We start from the raw sequence: 16,619 nt of genomic DNA on the forward strand, positions 1-16,619 counted from the left end.
GCTTTTGGACTCTAAGGAGACATCCATTAGTTATCTCTTGCGAGCTTGTGAAAGGAAGTCCAAGGTTAAAGATCACCTTGACTGGTAAAGGCTAGTGAGAGGTTCAAACCATTGCAAGTTGCATCAGTGAGAGAATTAAAGCTGAAATCCAATTGAGGGATGCATTTGTGCAGCACCTGTTAGAGAATTGACTTTATGTTAATTCTTTAATGTGAGGAATTGAACCAACTGACCGGAGCTATGCTATTGCATGATGAACCTCCCCTGTAAACCTGAATCTCCAAGGAATGCTTTTCTTCTTAAGTAATTTTCATCACTTGCTGTGTTGTTAATCTAAGTCCAAACCTTTTTCAACCAAAGTTTGTGTTTTATTTCTTAAGCTATTCTTGAAATGAAACAGCACTAATTCACTTTGAATTGGTATCATTTTTAGTTTGAGTACCCTTCCCAGTGAACGATCCTAGAGCCACTATGCTATAGTAGCTTTTTCTTTGCTACCCTAGTTCATGGTGTTGTAGGTTATAAATTTTGTTGATTATTCCCGCCATCAAGGAGCACCAGCTGGACACGAATCAGCTGAGACACCAATTAGGCATGAATCACATTTATCTTAGGGGTGTCACATACACCCAATTTTTTTTTCGTATGACACCGTCATGGCCCCCCTTTTGGGCTTGTTTCGATCATATCTCCCTCATCCGAACTTGGAATTGCGCACCATTTTTTTATGGACTCCTTGTTCTTTAAGGAATATTCTGTTAAAATTTAAAATTTTTTCTCAACCGACTTGACTAGCCCCCAAAGTTTAAGTTCAGTTAGAATTCATAGGAGTAGGTTCGAATATAGAGCACTTGAGCTTGTTTCAACAATATCTCCCCCATCCGAACTCGGAATTGTGCACCATTTTTTTTATGGACTCCTTGTTCTTCAAGGAATATTTTGCCAAAATTTCAAATTTGTTCTCAACGGGATCAACCAATCCCTAAAGTTTCAGTTCAGTCAGAATTCATAGGAGCATGTTCGAACACGGAGCACTTGGGCTTGTTTTAATCATATCTCCCTCATCCGAACTCGGAATCATGCACCATTTTTTTATGGACTCATTGTTCTTCAAGGAATATTCTTTCAAATTTTAAAATATTTTCTCAACCGGCTCAACCAGTCCCCAAAGTTTCAGTTCAGTCAAAATTCATTGGAGCGTGTCTGAATTCAGAGCACTTAAGCTTGTTTCGATCATATCTCCCTCATCTGAACTTGGAATCGTTCACTATTTTTTTTTATGGACTCCTTGTTCTTCAAGGAATATTCTATCAAAATTTCAAATTTTTTCTTAACCAGCTCAATCAATTGGCAACCGGTTCGTTGGGCCAGCTTGTATAGAGCAGTGATTTTGGTAATTTTGGAGCCTAAATCCTACATGGCTTGGGCCCATAAGCTTCAGATCGGTCTTGAGAAATATTTTGGGTCCATTTTGGGCCTTGGTTCGGGTTCCTTGCAGTCCATCATGAATCCATATGAATTCTTGGTGGTGAAGTAAGGGAGTAAATGTGGAGAGAGAAGCTCACCTCGTGACTGTGAGAAGTGTTTATGGAGCTGATTTCTGAGGTTGATGGGGGCACTTTCCAGAGATAAAGGAGGGAAAAACGAAGGTGGAAGTGGGAGGAGCAGGGGTTCTGGTATAAAAAGTCAGAATGGAAAGAGAGAAGGACCTTTTGCTTGGCATTTTTTTTTTGGGGGAAATTCTATCCAAGTTTGGTGAGGGAAAAGAACAAAGTGTGGAGAAGGTTCTTCTTAAGGGGAGAACAATCTGGTAAGCACTGATTCTGGTATCTCATTCCTTTCCTTTTAGATTTTCTTCTCCATTCAGGTGGCTATGTACGTATGGGCGTTTCTATCACTTGGTTTTTCTTGAAACCTCCCTTGCTTGGTATTGAAAAAGGGTCTCCATGATCTTCTCTGTTTTTTTTTTTTTTTTTAATTTGGGACCACCCATCAATAATCTGGACTTAAACCCCAGGTCTTGTGGCTACATGTAGAGGTTCCATGTAGCTAAAATTTTGGTTTGCTTCTTGGTGATTCTAGTAGCTGCATTGGGGGGGCTTTAGGTGGCTAAATTTCATCTAAATTCATAAGCTATGGGAGGCTGAAATTTTGGTTTGTTCCATGGGATTTAAGTAGCTATAGGTGGGAAGCTTCATGTGAATGAAATTTTAGTTTGGTTTCAGGGGATTTAAGTAGTCACATGTCGATGTCCGTGTGGCCAAATTTTCAGCTGGGTTTCTTAAGTTTGGGGGGGTTGCATTGTTGGTTGATTAGTGAGCTCCGTGGCCTTAGTTTTAATAAGGTTTGGTGGCTCGAGTTTGGCCTACTACAAGAATCACATTGCATTATTTCGGTCGGTTCTCCCTCATCCTGGCTCGAAATTGAGCGTCGTTTTTTTTTTTTTGGATTCCTTATTCCTCAAGGAATCTGCAGGTAAAGTTTTAGAATTTTTCTCAATTAGTTGGACTAGTTGGGAACCAGTTCAACAAGTTCTGCTAGGCATCCCCATTTTATAAAAACATTGCATTATTTCGGCCGGTTTTCCCTCATCCAGGCTTAGAATTGGGCGCTATTTTTTTTTAGATTCCTTATTCTTCGAGGAATCTGCTAGTAAAGTTCCAAAATTTTTCTCAATCAATTGAATCGGTTGGAAATCGGTTATGCTAGGTAGCCCCAGTTTTAGCATGTTTTGACCCCCATTTTTGTTGTGGCTTGAGCCCTTAGGCTCCAAGGCACTTATGGGCCACCTTTAGGATCAGAGTTTGGTTTGGTTAGATTTCATGTGAGTCCACTTCATGGATGGGAAGAATGTGGGTTAAGCGAGCATGGTTTGATTCGATGGAATTTAGAGGAATGTGAGCAAAAGAAAGCAAACCATTTATTTCATTTCAACCTGCTTCCCTCCCTTTTAGGTATGAGATTTGACGTTTGATTGAGATTGCATGTTGTATGCTTGTATTACTTGCCTCACCTTTTCCTTGCAGCGCATGGTTGGGGACCACAGGTATGCACTTCTGCTTTGGATAATGAAATTCACATGAATGCTTGGTGCATGATTGCTATGTATATTTGTTGTGCATTTGAGCTTATTGATAGACCTCTTATGCAGCGTTTGGCTGGGGACCTCAGGTATGCACTCTGATTTTGACTTGTTGAGTGTATGTGCATGCTAAATACTAGGCGTGTCTATGTAATTCATGTCATTTGTTTAGCCTAAGGTTTGTTTGATCTTTGAGCCATATGCTCCCATATGCCCAGTTCATTAGTAGAGATCGAGTTTCAGGCCTATAGGGGTGCTACTTCGCATGAGGTACCTTCCCGATAGGTAACCTGATCCCTGGACCCAGAATCTAGTTTTCGTAGACCGTTTTTTCCTTATTGAAGTCATGTTAGGGTTTTTGTTCTTACTTAAGTTTTCCCCATTTAAAAATAAAAATAAAAAGTAAGTGACGACTCCAAACACAACCGTTCCTCATTGGGACGAATTTTTCAAAACTCGAAAACCAGCTTTCCCTTTCACCTTTAAAATAGCGAGTTGCGCCGGTCAGTGGATCGGGTGAGGGTCCACACCTGGGCAGATGTATATATCTCAACTTCTCAAACCTATCAACCAACAAATCCAAATAAGCATGATAGGGTTTCAACTTTTCATCCTAAGTCCTTCAGATACCTTGAGTCTGCTGAATAACCAAGTTGGAATCCCCATGGATTTCCAACTGTATAACTCCAAGATTAAGCTCAGTCTCTAGACTTGTAATGCATGCCTCGTACTCAACAACATTATTCGTCAGCCGGTGATGATCAGAGAATGCCAACTGGACTGATATGGGAATATGATCACCCTAAGGTGATATCAATAGGATGCCAATACCAAACCCTGACTGATTGGCGATACCATCAAAGTACAACCGCCATCCTGCAATTCTAGTCACTGAGACAAACTGCTCATCAAGGAAATCATCATCAATCAGTCTGTCATCAGATATTGGAAAAAAAGCCAAATGATCTATAACAATGCTCCATTTTACTGATTTCTACGTGACATACTGAATATCAAAATTTGTCAGCAGCACTAACCATCTCATGAGCCTACAAGTCATAATAGGCCCGTTGAACAGATATCTCAATGGATTTAATCGTGAGACCAATAATATGGAATACTCGGTCACATAGTGTCTTGGCCTTCTAGTGGCCCAAACTAGTGCCAAACAGAAGCACTCAATCATAATGTACCTGCACTCATACTTGAGCATCCTCTTACTCAGATAATAAATGGCTCGCTCTTTTCCTAAATCATCGAGCTGAGCTAACATGCATCTCATGGCAATGTCTAATATTGACGAGTACAGAAGAAGAGGGCACCCTGGCATAGGCGATACTAAAACTGGAGAAGAAAGAAGACACTCCTTAATCTTCTCGAAAGCACACTGGCAATCATCATCCCAAACTGTAGCTTGGCTCATCCTCAGAAGACGAAAGATAGGCTCACATATGTCTGTCAATTTGGCAATGAAACGACTAATATACAATAATCTGCCAAGAAAGCCTTTAATCTCTCTCTCAGTCCTCGGAGCAGGCATGCCAAGTATGGCTCTGATCTTTTCTGGATCAACGTTTATACCACGCTCACTAATGATATGCCCTAGCAATTTCCTAGAAGTTACCCCAAAGGTGCACTTCTTGGGATTCAAGCTTAACCTGAACTGTCTGATCTTCTCAAAGAATCTCTATAAGGCTGGTAAGTGATCCGCCTTGTCTCGAGACTTCACTATCATGTCATCCACATATACCTCAACATCTCTATGCATGATGTCATGGAATAGAGTAGTAGCAGCTCTCTGATAGGTGGCCCTTGCATTCTTCAACCCAAATGGCATAACCCGGTAGCAGTAAGTACCCCACTTAGTGATGAAAGAAGTCTTCTCCATATCCTTTGGAGCCATCAAAATCTTATTATACCCAGAAAACCCATCCATAAATGATGACATCGAATGCCCTACAATACTATCAACCAACATATCAATGTGTGGGAGGGGGAAATCATCCTTAGGACTGGCCTTGCTCTGATCTCGAAAGTCAACATAGACTCTAACTTTGACGTCCTTTTTAGGAGCATGGACGACATTAGCTAACCACTCAGGATATTCGACCACTGACAAGAAACCAACACTGAGCTATTTCTAAATCTCTTCCTTAACCTGCAAACTCCATCGAGGTTGTAATCTCCTCAATTTATGCTTAACTACTCTAGCATGTCCTTATATGATCATGCAAATACATCCAGGTATGACCTAAGCAAGTTAATTAGTCTGCTCATCTCATTAGGAGACAAGGAGGTGCCAATCCTTAGCTCCCTGGGCTGATCAGGGTCCCGAAATCTACCAACTCAATGCTACCAGGAATAGGTGTTACTTTCATTTCCTCCGAATCTGAATCAAAATCTGACTGATCACTCAATAGGTCATCTGGGCCTCTCACATTATCAACATCATGTATATATGTCGTGAGTGTCAGTTGTACAATCAAAGGAAAATGCAGTGACACAACTGAATACTTGAAAACACTCATATCATTATTATTTCCACCAGTCACATCATCAAAACGGGTAACAAACCCGAACATAATGTCAAAAGAAAAAGGTAGGTCCATAGAATCGGATGCTCCCTCAACAATAATAACATCAGGAGTAACAATAGTAACAGAGTCATCATCATCTATCTCAAGCATAAAAGCCCCAAACATATCCAAAGCAGAATGAGGCCCGTGCGGGACTACATCCAAAATACGACCAGTGCCAATCATATCCATCTCGTCTGTGCAAGCATCATAAAGAGTCACATCATCAATGTCAATCAGAGAAACTCCGAAAATCAAAATCAAAGTGGGGACCATGTGGGACTGCATTGAGAATAAGGCCTATCCTTATCATGTTCATCTCGTCGGTACAAGCATCAAGCAGAGTCACTCCATCAGTATCAATCACAGTATCCATAAGTATATCATAATCAAAAACTGCCTCCGAGAAGCATACGGAGAACATGCTGGCTCGGTCGGGCTACGAGGGTGCAACTATCATAACATCAGGTGTCTCAGGGATCCCGGTACCCAAATGCATCTGTCCCTAGGTCTGTTGGAGCTCCTGAATCTCAACAGCCTCTGAAATATAAACGATCCCCTCCATGTTGGGTGCATGATCTGAACATCTGAAAAAGTAATCAATCAACTGAAAGGTGTATGGGGGAAGGGGGTAATCAAATGGAACCCTAAACAAGCGGGCCCTTACTTTGTCCTTGCACAGTCACGCCATGTACCGTGCATCCTCCTTTGTAGGAGTGTAACCTAACCCATAAGGTATGTCATGATCAACTATGAAAGTAAACTCGTATGGTCCATGCTGATGGCGACCTAATCCCAAGCCGGGCAGATAAGACAGGCCCCTCATTATGTTAAGCACCAAGGTGCTACTGTATCGATCGAATGACATATGCACTGATTACTACCCAAAAGTGTCATTTTACACCTTTAAGTCATTATGTTTTAAGCACTTTTGTGTAGTAATTCTTCACCTTTATTCCAATTGGCATGTTAAGGACCTAGCAATGACTTCTAATCATATTTGTGGCTAGTTTTAGTGTTTTGACATCTTTTTGGATCATTAAGACAAGCCAACCAAAGAGGAAAAGCAAAGAGAAGCAAAGAAAATCAAAAGAGAAGCAAGGAGGAAATCTGAAGTCAGCAGCTGCAGTGTTCTTTGGCACTTTTGGAGCACTTCCCGAAGTCCATTTTTTACATGCTATATACCGTTTCGAAGCTCAAGAAGTCAAGAATCTAACGCTTCAAACCGTGCACGATTTGGAGCTGAAACGAGGAAGTTATGACTTTCGGAAGAGAACTGCTCCAGGTGTGCGAAAATTTCGCATACCTTCTGAAGGGTATGCGAAATTCGCATACCTGTGCGAAATTCCTTCTGAGGTGTGCGAAATTCGCACACCCCCTCCCCTGTTTTTCCGACTCCACTTTAGATATTTTCTTAAGTTCTTTTGATGTAATTTCCTTTCTTCTCCTTGTAGCAAGCCAATGAAAAGCTTTGCTTTTGTAAAAACTATATAAGGGGTGGAAATCACCTCTTGAAGACATGTAACACGAGTGTTGAGCTGAACACTTAGCAATATACAGAGCACTCTTATTTTCTATTTTCTCGTTACTATTTTCTCTTTCTTGGAAGCCAAACAACCTCTGAGGATGTTTTCTCAGAGGATGAGAGGCTAAACTCTTGGTTTCTTGGAGTGAAGGAAGCTAGGTGAAAAGTCCAGATGAAAAGTTGGAAAATGCTCGTGCATTAAATTCAGGTAGTTGAAGTTCATAAATGGCTTTTTAATCTAAAGTTTTGCTTTAAATCCCTTAGAATCACTTTGAATGGCCAATACATGGTAAGCTTCAGGTCTTTATGGATGCTTATTGCTAGATCCATATTAGTCCATTAGTTATCATGTACGAGCCATTGGAAAGTGGTTCAAGGTGAAGACCTATATAGTGTCTAAAGCCATTAATGGACCTTGACTACCATTTCTATTGATTTTTATGGATTAAATCTTCATTGTTAAACCTACACCGGTTCGGGAAATAACTATAGGTTAAATCCCCAATGCGAGGAGAAAAATCCGGAATTTTCCACTTTGCATTCTAAACTTGATCCTAGCAATCCTTAGCTCCGAGAAACTTTCTTTCTTCCATTTTTAATTAGTTTATGTTAATTTAGTTTCAAATACTTTCAAAACAAATTTTATTTTCTTTTTAAGCTTTAAGTTTTTGATAAAGGAAATCATTAAATTTAATTTCTAATCATGAGTATATCACTGGTAGAATGAAAACCCATCCCAGAGTTCGACCCTAGAGCCACTATACTATAGTAGCTTTGCTACACTAGTATGAGGTCATAGGTTTTATAAATGTTTTTGATTAAATGACCCGACTGGGAATCCATGCTAATCATGCACCATATCTCTACTGTCATCCTCTAAACTGACAACCTAAACCTCATCGAAATTAAACTCGATCAAATGCAAGTCATCCTCACTATGACTAATCTGTAATATTGGCTCGGAAGATGTGACAACATTCCGACCAAACTGTATCATGATAATGCGACCCTCGTGTATGAACTTCACCTTCTAATGAAGGGAATATGGTATGGTACCAGCCTCATGAATCCAAGTATGACCAAGAAGTAGGTTAAAGGATGATTGAATCCTCAAAACTTAGAAAAGCACGGAATATCTTACTGACCCAATCATAACGTGTGCAGTGAGAGTACACATAACTGTCCTCTGAGTCCCGTCATAAGCTCTAACAGTATGTGTATATGGCCCAAAATCAGATGGAGAAAAGCTAAAGGTAATGGCTGTAACAAAAGGACAAACGTTCAGGGCAAAGCCATTGTCTAGTAAGACCGACGACACTCTATGGCCTGAACAAGCAACATCAATGAACAAAGGTCGAACATGATCTGACCCCTCTGGTGGCAAGTCTTTGTCAAAAAACATAATGCACGTAGCCCTATCAACTGTTAGAAAGTGAATCAACCCTTTTGGGGTGGTAGCAATGTCAACTCTAATCTGACTGAGAGCTCTCATCAATGCATCTTTATATGTGCTAGATGAGGCCAATAGGCTCTAAATGGATATGCGAGCCTGCGTAGTGCGCAGTTGACACAAAATCTTATCATCCTCTCTCTGAATCTCCTTCCTAGCAACTATACCAGCAAATAGCCTATCGATAGGTGGAGGATGTGCTACTCTCCCACTCCGTGTGACTATCTGAACATCTCTGTGAGTGGGCCCATACCCCTCCGAGAGCCGAAATGAAGGGTGTCAAAGGTGGCACATGCTGTAAATACACTGATGAGACTACAGGCCATCAGGGAATCTCATCTAGGGCCAACCTGAATGGCCTGGGGACCTGTTGTCCATGGGTATATCCACTAAAATCTGAGTCCTCGTACAAATTGATCGGTTAAGGAGCCTCTCCATCCCATCCCATCATAAATACATCACCCTTTGTGTGCTCAATCAAATGGATTCTCCCTGGGGATGGAGGTATAGTTATAGTGTCATGAGTAGGTAAAGGGTCTATGGTCACTGCGGGTCATCCCAAATCAACCAAACCCTAATCAATCAAGTCCTGTATAGCATTTCTCAATGCTGAGCAACTGTCTATATCATGGCCCGCTCTCTAGTGGTAAGCATAGTGAAGGTTTGTTCTGAATCTTAGTGGGATAGGTTGTAGTGGTGGTCTGGGCGGTAATGGGGCAATCAATCCTCCCTTAACGAATATCTGAAATGCTCTGCTCAATGGCATCCCAAGCTGTGGGAATTGTCTAGTTGGCCTCGATGGAAGCGGTGCTCTATACTAATGGAACTGCATGGGTGGCCTCTGGGATGCCTGTGTAGCATATACTGGTTGTGGCGATGAATGCAAATAAGCATACCCTACTGGCCTAATGGGAATAACTGGCTTGTACTAATCATATTGTATCATATGATAAGAGGTATCTGAAAACTGCCTCTAAGTTTGAGGCCAACGTGGGGACCTATGCTCCATCATACCAATGGTTCCAACATCTGGTGGCTTGCGTCCTAACCCCGACTTCTTCCCCTTTGAGTCTGAGGGGGAAGAATCTACCCATAATCCTTTAGATATACCCTCCTCGATGCCATAGAGGGCCTGTACTAAGGAACCAAAGTCTGTCTGCGGAAAGCCCATGAGATGTCTAACGTAGCAGGGTTGAAGATTGCGCATAATCATATAGATCTGATCACGCTCTGAGGGTCTGTCAATAATTTGTGTTATCTTCTCCTTCTAGCGGGAGATGAAGGAGGTAACTATCTCATCCAACCTTTTTCTGAGGGCCTTTAACTCTCTCCGGGATACATCGACTACAATATTAAAGGAATACTATCTAAGAAACTCCTATGCCATATCAGTCTATGTCCGGCGTCGTGAGGGGTCCAACAAAGCAACCACCACTGGGCAGCACCACTCAGGAACAGAGGGAACAACATGATCATTTGTGTCTCGTCTAACCTATGCCCGCACATAATAGCACTATACAACTGCAAGTGAATACATGGGCACCCGATCCCTGTGTATCTCTCAATGTCCAACTTGCGGAACTCAACCGGCAAAGCTGCAACAGGCAGGTCATCATACCCATCCCAATTCATGACTCCATCGGTGAGATGCAGTGACCTCATCCTCTGCTCAATCCTCTCAATGTGGGCTTGAGTATCATCTGCAACCTGTGTAGGGGCCACAACAAAATATGGCATTGTCTCATTCTGACCATGTACGACAGGCCCCTGCCTGTGGGGCTGACTAAACTACGGATGGTGGTGGAAGTGGGACTGTGTAGTCCGGCTGTATGGTAGGTCCAGATAATGGTGGTGGTGGGGGTGTGGAAGAATCATGTGGGGTGGTCCCGTGAATCGGTACTAGTGGGGCCTAGTGCTCGTCAATCCTCTGACCCAGTCTTAAAATAGCATCTCTGAGTGACACTATGGAATCTATAATCTCTACCAATTGGTCAACAGTAGCATACTGCAGGTCCATATCTCTTTAGATTGATGTCTGTCCTGACTGGCTATACTAGTCTAATCCTCTAACAAGTCGGCCTCCGACCCTGATCCAAGCTTGAGAACCCAAGTCGGTCTCAATCAATAATCCTACAAAAGAAAAAGGGTATGTCAATACCCATGACTACCAGTCCTAAAATCAATTCCGTAATCTAATCCCACAACTAAATCCTCTGAGGGAATGAACTGTCATGTGATGTTAACAACTAATCTAATACATAGCTCCATGAGCAGGAGTGGGATTCTGACATGGTGATACCTCAGGGGTAAGGTGGCTCAAAAGCCAACAACAGCAAAAGGCATGTCCAAAAACTAGATGACAGTACCCACAAAGGGGATACGCAACCTATGATTCTAATCAACAATCAAAGTGACACTCTGGCCACGCAGGTATCCACGAAATTTGCTCAGGGTTATCGAAGTCTTCATTGCTCGAATATCCATCATCTTCATAGTGCTCCCAAACATCAATATAGTCCTTATGCTAGACCCTATTCCAAACCCCTAGCTTGGTCGAAGGTAAACAGTTGGGAATGACTCCCAAAAAATTCAAGAAACCAATGAGGAATAGTCGACCAAGACTAGTGATTCAGAAATAAGGGGATACAAGCTTGCCCTACAAACACAAATCACAAGTAGTCATGCAAGAGAAAGAGCAGTCATGCGAAAAGAGATACCATATCATATAATCTACACACAAGCTAATCATCTAAGCCTATCATGAACCGCAAGACTAAGAACCAACAACAATGAATAAGCATGCCACAACCAATCAGGTGAACACATAGGCAACAACTCATCACAAGTGCAAGTCAAATACCAACCAAGTAAGTGATCACCAGTCACCTATAAAGCTTAAGAGTAAATTGGTTAATGAACCATGTGCTCCAATATACCCAACTCAAGTTCAAGTTTGATCCTCTTATGAAACCAGAGATTCTGGGTTCGATCCCCAGTGGAGTCGCCAATTTGTGAACCCTCACCCGATCCACCAACCGACACGACTTGTTATTTTAAAGGTAAAAGGGAAAGGTGGTTTTTGAGTTTTGAAAAATCCGTCCCAGTGAGGAACGGTTTTATTTGGAGTCGCCACTTACTTTTTATTATTATTTTTAAATGGGGAAAACTTAAGTAAGAACAAAAACCCCAACATGACTCCAGTAAGGAAAAAATGGTATGCGAAAACTAAATTCTGGGTCCGGGGACCAGGTTACCTATCGAGAAGGAGCCTCATGCGAGGTAGCACCCCTCTAGGCCGGGAATTTGGTCTCTACTAAAGAGCTAGGTATATGGGAGCATATGGGTCAAAGATCAAACAAACCTTGGGCTAAACAAATGACATGAATCACATAAACCCGCCTAGTATTTAGCATGCACATACACTTAACAAGTTAAAATCAGAGTGCATACTTGAGGTCCCCAGCCAAGCGCTACATAAGAGGTCAGTCAATAAGCTCAAATGCACAACAAATATACATAGCAATCATGCACCAAGAATTCATATGAATTTCATTATCCAAAGCCGAAGTGCATACATGTGGTCCCCAGCCATGCGGTGCAAGGAAAAGGTGAGACAAGTAATACAAGCATACAACATGAATTCTCAATCAAACATCAAATCTCATACCTAAAAGGGAGGGAAGCAGGTCAAAATGAAATAAATGGTTTGCTTTCTTTTGCACACATTTCTCTAAATTCCATCAAACTAAACCATGCTCGCTTAACCCACATTCTTTCCATCCATGAAGTGGGCTCTCATGAAATCTAACAAAACTGAACTCTAACCCTTGAAGGTGGCCCACAAGTGCCTTGGAGCCTAAGGGCTCAAGCCACAACAAAAATGGGGGTCAAAATATGCCAAAACTGGGGCTAGGCCCTGTTGAACCAGTTCCCAACCGGTTCAATCGATTGAGAGAAATTCTGAAACTTTACCAGTAGATTCCTTGAAGAAGAAGGAATTCGGTAAAAAAAATTGTGATCAATTCTGAGGTCGGATGAGGGAGAACCGGCTAAAACAATACAATGTGTTTATAAAACAGGGTTGCCTAGTAGAACCTATTGAACCAATTCCCAACTGGTTCAACCAATTGAGAAAAATTCTAAAACTTTACCAACAGATTCCTCGAAGAATAAGGAATCCAACAAAAAAAAGTGGCACTCAATTCTGAGTTTAGATGAGGGAAAACTGGTTGAAATAATGCATTATGTTTGTAAAATAGGGTTACCTAGCATAACCTGTTGAACCAGTTCCCAACCGATCCAACCAATTGAAAACAATTGGTAGATTCCTCGAAGAATAAGGAATCCAACAAAAAAAAAAATGGCACTCAATTCCGAGCCCGGATGAGGGAGAACCAACCAAAACAATGCAATGTGTTCCTTGTAGAAGGCTAGACCTGAGCCACCCCAACCTTATTAAAACTAAGGCCATAGAGCTCATTAATCAACCAACAATGCAGCCTCCTTGAACTCAAGAAATCCAGCTGAAAAGTCAACCACACGGACATCCACATGCGGCCACCTAAATCCCCTGAAACCAAACTGAAATTTCATTCACTTGAAGCCTCCCACCTACATCTACTTAAATCCCATGGAACAAACTAAAATTCAGCCACCTAAATGCCCCCCTCCCGAATGCAGCTACTGGAATCACCAAAAAGCAAACCAAAATTTCAGCCACATGAAACCTCTACATGTAGCCACAAGACTTGGGGTTTAAGTCCGGATTATTGATAGGTGGCCCCAAATTTAAAAAAAAAAAACAGAGAAGGTTATGGAGACCTTTTCTCAATACCAAGCAAGGGAGGTTTCAAGAAAAACCAAGTGGCAAAAATGCCCATACCAACATAGCCACCTAAATCTAGCATCTAAGAAGTTCCTCAATCCAAAGCTACAAGGCCATACGAATCCTTCCCTTAACAATCAGGAGGTCACAATGACCTTCAACCAAAACCAAAACTAATGAAAGTAGTGACCCTATTACTCTCACATCAAAAACATCTATAAATGAGAAAAACAACCCAAAATGAGACATCCACAACAATCATAAAAAATGAAACCATGCAACAGTTACATATCAAGAGCATCTATAAAGTGACTGTTAAAAAAAAACAAGCAGGAGAATCATGAGCAGTACATAATCTCTCTTTTACGCCACAAAATTAAAGGAGAAAAACAACAATCCAAAAGACCATGCCTAAGAACCTCCCTCCCAGGATGAGAATGAAAGCTGAGATATTCAAAGGTGGAAAAGAAGATTATAAACTTGGAGCTTCATTCATGAACATCATGTATTGACAAGGGGTGTAACTCAACACACCATTAGCAAAGCAAACGGAATACAACTTACAACTAGAGTGAGGACAATAAAGCAAATTCATATTTCTCAAAGAAAAAATCAAAACAGAGCCATGCCATTCTAAATCGATGTAGGGAGAAACACATCAACTGAACTATGAACGGAGAAATAAATCAAAAGGAACAAAGAGGAACAATACCAAATCCTTAAATACTCCCTATTTGAAAAAGCCATAGAAGTTTCAACAGTTTCTTAAACAAAGAAGAAAATCTAAAAAGAAATGAATGAGATACCATAATCAATGCTTACCAAATTGTTCTCCCTTCAAGCATAAATCTGCTTGGCTTTAAGGCTGTCTTTCCTTCTATTCGCCTTAGCACACAGAGTCTCGCGAGCAGAACCTCACTCCAAGGATCCAACTAGAAAAATCCCCAAATAGAGTCTTCCCACTCTAAAACCTCAAAATTTCTATTTTTCCTCCCTCTTTGCTCACTTCACATGCACCCAAAACTTTGTCAGATGCTCAAAACCTTCTCCACACTTTGTTTTTTTTCCTCACCAAACTTGGACAGAGTTTTTCCCAAAAAAAAATGCAAAGGAAAAGGTCCTTCTCTCTTTCCATTCTGGCTTTTTATACCAGAACCCCTACTCCTCCTACTTCCACCTTCTTTTTTTCCTTTCTTTAGCTCTGGAAAGTGTCCCCATCAACCTCAAAAACTAGCTCCATAAACACTCCTCACAGTCACGAGGTGAGCTGCTCTCTCCACATTTACTCCATTGCTACACCACCAAGAATCCATATGGATTCATGGTGGGCTGCAAGCAACCCGAACCAAGCCTAAAATGGACCTAAAATATTGCCCAAGACCGATCTAGACCTTATGGGTCCGAGCCATGTAGGATTTGAGATCCAAAATCACCAAAATCAGTGCTCTATACAAGCTAGCCCAATGAACCGGCTGAACCGGTTGCCAACCGGTTGAACCGATTGCCAACCGGTTGAACCGATTGAGAAAAAATTTGAAAATTTGACAGACTATTCCTTAAAAAACAAAGAGTCCATAAAAAAATGGTGCGCAATTCCGAGTTCCGATGAGGGAGATATGATCGAAACAAGCTCAAGTGCTCCGAATTTAGATATGCTCCAATGAACTCTGGTTGAACTAAAACTTTGGGGACCAGTCGAGCCGGTTGAGAAAAAATTTGAAATTTTGAGATAATATTCCTTGAAGAACAAGGAGTCCATAAAAAAAATGGTATGTGATTCCAAGTTCGGATGAGGGAGATATGATTGAAACAAGCCCAAGTGCTCCGAATTCAGACATACTCCAATGAACTCTGGCTAAACTGAAACTTTGGGGACCGGTGGAGCTGGTTGAGAAAAAATTTGAAAATTTGAAATAATATTCCTTGAAAAACAAGAAGTCCATAAAAAAATGGTGCATAATTCTAAGTTTGGATGAGAGAGATATGATCAAACAATCCCAAGTGCTCCGAATTCAGACATGCTCCAATGAACTCTGGCTGAACTGAAACTTTGGGGACCGGTCGAGCCAATTGAGAAAAAATTTGAAATTTTGACAAATTATTCCTTGAAAAACAAGGAGTCTATTAAAAAAATGGTGTGTGATTCCTAGGTCAAATGAGGGAGATATGATCAAAACAAGCCCAAAAAGGAGGTCATGGCAGTGCCATACAGAAAAAATTGGGTGCATGTGACACCCCTAAGATAAAGGCAAGTGTCGAAGGACAAAATTGAGGGTCTAAAACAACATTAACTTGTTCATAACATCTAAAGCATTGACCTCATGACCCAAAGTCATTCATGATCACCACTACCTTGAGTTGTTTATAGTAACTAAAGCCCTCAGTTCATGACCCCGAGTCGTTCATGTCATCCACAACCTTGACCTGTTCATAGCAACAATAGCCTTAAGCTCACGACCTATAATGTTTGATGTTCTCAACTTCCCTGAGCTATTTATAACATCTAAAGCCCTAAGTTATTCATAACATCTAGAGCCCTGAGCACATGACCCAGAGTCATTCATGTCAATCGCAATGTTGAGTAGTTCATAGGATCTAGTGCCCTGAGCTCACGACCCAAAGTGGTTCATATACCACAACCGTAAGGTACTCATGGCATTTAGAGCCCTTAACTCACGAGATGGAGGAGCTCATGTCATATACAACTTAGAGTTATTCATAGCATCTAGAGACCTAAGCTCACAACCCAAAATCATTCATGTCAACTATAATGAAGAACTATTCATAACATCTAAAGCATTGAGATTACAACTTAAAGTTGTTAATGTCATCCACAACCTTGAGTTGTTCATAGCATCTAGAGCCTTGAGCTCACAACCTAGAGTCCTTCATGTTATCAATAGCCTTGAGCTAATCATAGGATCTAGAGCCCTAAGCTCATGACCCGAAGTCATTCATGTCAACCACAACCTAGAGCCTTACATACTGTATAGAGTCTTGTAGCACATGTCATCCATAACTCCAAGATGTTCATAGAATCCAGAGCCCCAACCTGACTACTTGAATTCGTTCATGTCAACCATAACTTGATTTGTTCATAGTATTTAGAGTCCATAGCTCATGTCCTAGATTTTATCATGTCAACCACAAGCCAGAGCTGC

This window comes from Vitis riparia, chromosome 6, assembly GCF_004353265.1.
Source record: "Vitis riparia cultivar Riparia Gloire de Montpellier isolate 1030 chromosome 6, EGFV_Vit.rip_1.0, whole genome shotgun sequence".
Classification (NCBI taxonomy): Eukaryota; Viridiplantae; Streptophyta; class Magnoliopsida; order Vitales; family Vitaceae; genus Vitis; species Vitis riparia.